Raw genomic sequence first — 5,140 nt, forward strand, 5'->3', positions numbered from 1 at the left:
TCATTTGAAATTATTATATAACTGTTTTTTGTTTTTTTTTAAAGCACGTTTCACTATGTAGCCCTGGCTGGCCTGGAACTCAAGAGATCTACCTACCTCTGCCTCCTGAGTGCTGGAATTAGAGGTGTGTACCACCATGTCCACCTTGTTTTGAGACAAGGGCTCTCTATGCAGCCCAGGCAAGCCCTGACTTAGGGCCCCTTTTGCTTCAGCACTCGAGTGCTAGATGCCCAGCTTGCCAGTTCTTTGTAATTTCTTAGCCTTTTCCATGGATAGTATCCTTCCATGTTCTTCTTTTGGTCTTGAGACAGGGTTTCCTGTAGCCCAAGCTGGCCTCAAACTCAGAGATCTGCCTGCCTCTGCCTCCCATATGCTGCGATTAAAGGTGTTCACCACCACACCCAGCCTTTCCATGTATTTCTTTAGAGTTCTGTAAACATGGCTAAGCTCTTTTCAGAATATTCAATCATTCTTATTCTTTTGTAGTGAATTTCAATATCGCTGATTGTGAGGATCCTTTAGCATTTCTTCTCTTCATGTGCTTAGGAATTTCTGGTTAGCTCATCAGAAGCCTCACAGCAGTGTCTCTCTGCTCAACCTTCTCTCTGGGTAAACAGGGCTCTGAGCAGGGGAGTACCTGGTGTCAACACTGGCAGAATCAGATTCACTCACCTGCTGGGCTAGCAGTGACTAGTCAGAAGGGTGCACCAATGGTTTCTCCTCTGGGGCACAGCTTTATGTAAGTCACACCTGCACACTGCACTTGGCAGTAACCTTGTCCTCTCCACAGAAGCACCATCCTCAACCCTGTGGGAAGTAGGGAGGGGGTGCAGCTCCCTGCAGGATCTCTCAGTGTTCCAGGGTCTAGCAGGACTCCACCTGCAGCCCCTTTTCACCTCTACACTGTCCCTTAGACAGGGATGCTCAGCCATGTCCTCATTGCTTCATGTACTGGATGCTCACATTTTATCTTCATTCTTGGTGTAGGTTTAGGGCAGGTATGAGTGTGGCAAGAGTGATTCAGAGCAGACATTTATAGCACCATCTTAACAGAAAGCCAGAGCCAGGTTTCTACACCTCATGTCATTAACTGCAAATGTCAACAGCACTTTAAAAATGTTTAAGTGGCACTGCACTTTCAAAAGCAAGGAAAACCCTTAATTTGGTATTTCTGAATTCCAAACACAATAAAGGAGATATTTTACTTTCTAATTAAAAAATTTTAAAGATTTGTTGTTTTTCAGATTTCTTTTCTTTTTTAAAAGCAAATGACAAAGACCCAATTTACCAGCTTTTAAACCTAAGCTTAGCATTAAACAGCTGTCAGAACTGGCGAGGTGGCCAGCGCTCACACACAACTAGAAACATCCTTAAACAACCAGAAGCACATTGCCCTTGATGCAGAAATAACTGTTATCACTGAGCACCGAGAGAACGGAATACTGCAGCAGATTCCTCCTGGCCATGTTAGCTTCACAGCAGCTGACACTAGGGCTCACACCAACACAGCTGAAGTTGATCCGTGCTGGTGTTAGAGAACAGTCTTCTCCTAGCACTACTCAGTCTCACAGGCTCATCTTGAATTACGTTTTTAAAAAAGCAAAGTGCACATAGATTACAACTATTTTAAAGACAAAACAAATGGTCCTGTTGTGTGGACCCAACAACAAACTCAAAAGTCTATGACAAACAGGGGCTCTGATGAGCTGCTTATAAATACTTCAGATTAGGTAGTTATACTGAAAGTCAAGTTCCTTTGAAATCTTCAAAAAAATGTTCCTGGGGCCAGGGGTGGTGGCACATGCCTTTAATCCAAGCACTGGGGAGAAAGAGGCAGGTGGCTCTGAGGCCAGCTTGGTCTGTGTAGTGAGTACCAGGACAGCTGGGGCTACAGGAAGACCCTGCCTCAAAAAGAAAAAAGTTCCTATTAATCCCCAAACAGTGCTTGTTATTAACAGTTAAAATGCGTGTGGAGTACGTGTCATCCAAGCACAGCACTGCTCTTCCCACTTCTCGTGACTCTGCCTGTCTTCCTCAGCCCTTCTCCCCAATTCTGTGTAGTGATTTTTTTCTTTCATTAACTATTTCAGTAGTTGATATTGAAGTTGCCTGTCCCACTGTCGCCAAATGATGCTGAAGAGGAAGTGAGACCCCCATGACCCAGTGACCCAAACGAAGTGAAATCAGTATTGACTGAAGAAAATCCACTCCAAACGACAGAAATCCACTGGAGGTGGGGACAAAGGAGATGCACCTCAGCTTCTGCCTTCTCGGGAACCCTTTGGTTTCCAAAAGCCTCACCAAATGTGTGTCTTCCACCAAAAACTTCCTAAAGACATCCTCTGGGCTGCAGAAAGTGAAGCCAAACTGAAATGGACTGTCAAAGTGACTTCCACGTTCTCCTCCATCTAGCCCTTCCATGTCTGTCTGTCATAGATGTCCTGATTCCCAGCAGTTGATAGCACCTGTAAGCCACCAAGACTTTTTGATATCCTTGGGTGAAGCATGTCTCTGCACGCCTAGAACTTTGTAGAAATCCACCATGTTTCAGCAGACTATCGGAACAAGTCCAGGGGACAGGTCTCCTCTTGGCTCTGGCATGGCTGCAGCGGTGACACCTGACTTGTTCTTTATGACTATTTTGTCTGCAAGCATGTATGATGCATCATGTGCGTGCCCGGTATGTGAGGAGGCCAGAAGGAGGGTGTCCCTTGGAATTGGAGTTACAGATGGCTGTGAGCCACCGTGTCGGCCTCTGAAAGAGCAGTATGTACTCTTAACCTCTGAGCCGCTTCTCCAGCTCCAAGAGATTTTTCTTAGTTCACAGACACTACACTTTTGGGTTTTTATGAACAATGTGGGAATGACTTTCTTACCTAGCGTGGTAACTCAAACTAACCTCATTGTTGGGATCATTTGCTATTATCTATTCAATCTGCCCATGCCTAATCAGCTCACATTCAGACTTTAGGAAAAGAAAACAATGTATTGGGCTTGGGCTCCTGCTGCAATGGGCTTTGACAAGCTAAGCCAGGCAAGCAGCTGCCCTCTTAGCTCACAGTCCTTATTTCTCCCTCTTGACCCTCACTGGAAGCAGACATGTTGGAAGTATGGAATTTACGCTACAAACAACAGGTGGGATTAGAGCAGTAACTATCTGTGGTTGTGTGTGCTCTTCTGGGTAAGGAGAGAGAACCAACCTTCCTGACAGGACAGCTCCTCATTCCACTCCCACGTCACTGGACAGACTGTTTAAAGAGAGCAGGACCCTGGCTGGAAAAACAGTGCTGAGGGAAACAAGAAGGAGAAAGTTCTGGAAACAGATTGGGCTCACTCTTGGTTTTAAATGAGTCCAAGAGTTGGGGTGCCTTTGTCCAGACTCTGCCACAGAACAAAGGAGCATGGACAGGTGAATGGCATGGACACAAAGAGGGGCAGGGACACAGAGAGGGGCATGGACATGGATAATAAAAGTTGCTACATCTGTATTTCATATTCTTACATGCACCAGGTTCTTGATCTTTTCTCTAGTACTATGTTACACAGCTTGTGAAGGTTGGTATGGTATGTGGCTTACCTTGGCTGTACTGGCACGGAAACTAGGGCCCAGCACATGCTAGGTAAGTACTCTAGTACTGCTCTGGCAACTGGTTTTGTCAATCCAAGCCAGTAGGAGGTGGAGTCGTACTCACTGTGCAGGGGATCTAGCCTTCTACTTCAGGAGTGAAGCACACTTCCTTCTGTCTCAGTCCTACTGCTTGGGGCTGTACGTTTTAGGAAGAGGAAAGATGAGACCAGAAGCCCTGCAGTGGCTCTAGACTGCTGAATCTACAACCCAGCAGAGGTTACTCAGCAGGCACAGTTTGCCTCACATGACCGACTGGAAGTCTGGGTCCTGCACCTTCTGTTTAGTTAGCATATGTACCAAACATCTGTTAGATGCAAACCCCATGGTCAGGCAGGCCTCCAACTCTATGGGGTCTAGAACCAGCGAGAGAAAAGGGCACAATTGGAATGTCAGTCAAGCCCCACCTGAGGGTGCACACCTATCATCTGAGGTAGAAAAATCAAGACTTCTAGAACAGCCTGGGCTACCTTGTGAGACTCTGCTTAAAAAATACCTCAGGCCTGGGGTGTAGCTCAGTGGTAGGGCCCTTGCGTAGCATATGGAAGGCCCTGGGTTTGGTCTGCACCACAGAGGTGAGACCCACATTCAAGGGAACTGCTAAAGCAAAGTGCCAGGTATGAGAGAGAGAGATTCTAGAGAGGTGACCCAGGAGAGCTGGTGCTTCCTGGCTGGTCATCTGAGAGTGGGAAACTGAGGCTGAGGAGAACCCTGAAGGAGAGGGAACAATTTTGATAGCTGAGAGAACAAATGGCCCACATTCTTACCATTCTGCCACACGATACTGCAAAAAACAAGATTAATTTTCTAACACATCAAAGGTGAATGGCAATGCTTACAAGGCATAATTCTTCTAAACCTTGTACAGAGAAGGCTTATTTTCATGCATCCACTGAAGAGAATATATTTATATATTTAAGATTATCAAAAAATTACATTTATTCATCCATCCATTCACTATTTTGTGTATATGTGTTTGTGTGTATGTGTAGGTTAGTGGACAACTTCTGGGAGCTGGCTCTCTCCTACCATGTGAGTTCCAGGGATGGAACTTGGGTCCTCAGGCTTGGTAGCAATAAGTCTTTACCTGCTGAGTCAGCCAAGATTGACTTATTTCACCTAGTGCCGCCTTAGTTTATAAAATACTAGCAAGCACATTTAACCACAGAGGTCCTTCTGGCTTGGCAAGACTAAGCTTTGTTTAAACAAGACAGACCAAATTCCTTTTCTTTTTTTTGACAGGCTTTCAACTTTGTAGCTCTGGCTGGTTTGGAACTTGCTATGGTCTCAAACTCAACAATTTGCTTGGCCCTGCCTGGTTGATGGGATTAAAGGTGTGAGTCAGCAACTTTACTTCAAATTCCTATTATAAAAGTGTTTTGCCAGATGTGGTGGCACACACCTTTAATCCTTGCACTTGGGAGGCAGAGGCAGGTAGATCTCTGTGAGTTCAAGGCCAGCCTGGTCTACATGGTGCATTCCAGCACAGCTGGGGCTACAGGTAGACCCTGTCTC

The 5,140-nt window shown here is 45.7% G+C and overlaps 1 pseudogene; it reads right to left on the bottom strand.

The window, feature by feature from the left end:
• Positions 1-1,884: 1,884 nt before the first annotated feature.
• On the bottom strand, positions 1,885-4,503 carry LOC115069416 (annotated as a pseudogene).
• Between the last annotated feature and the right edge of the window lie 637 nt (positions 4,504-5,140).

Source organism: Nannospalax galili, unplaced genomic scaffold (genome assembly GCF_000622305.1).
Source record: "Nannospalax galili isolate Female #2095 unplaced genomic scaffold, S.galili_v1.0 scaffold1873, whole genome shotgun sequence".
In the NCBI taxonomy this organism is placed as follows: domain Eukaryota; kingdom Metazoa; phylum Chordata; class Mammalia; order Rodentia; family Spalacidae; genus Nannospalax; species Nannospalax galili.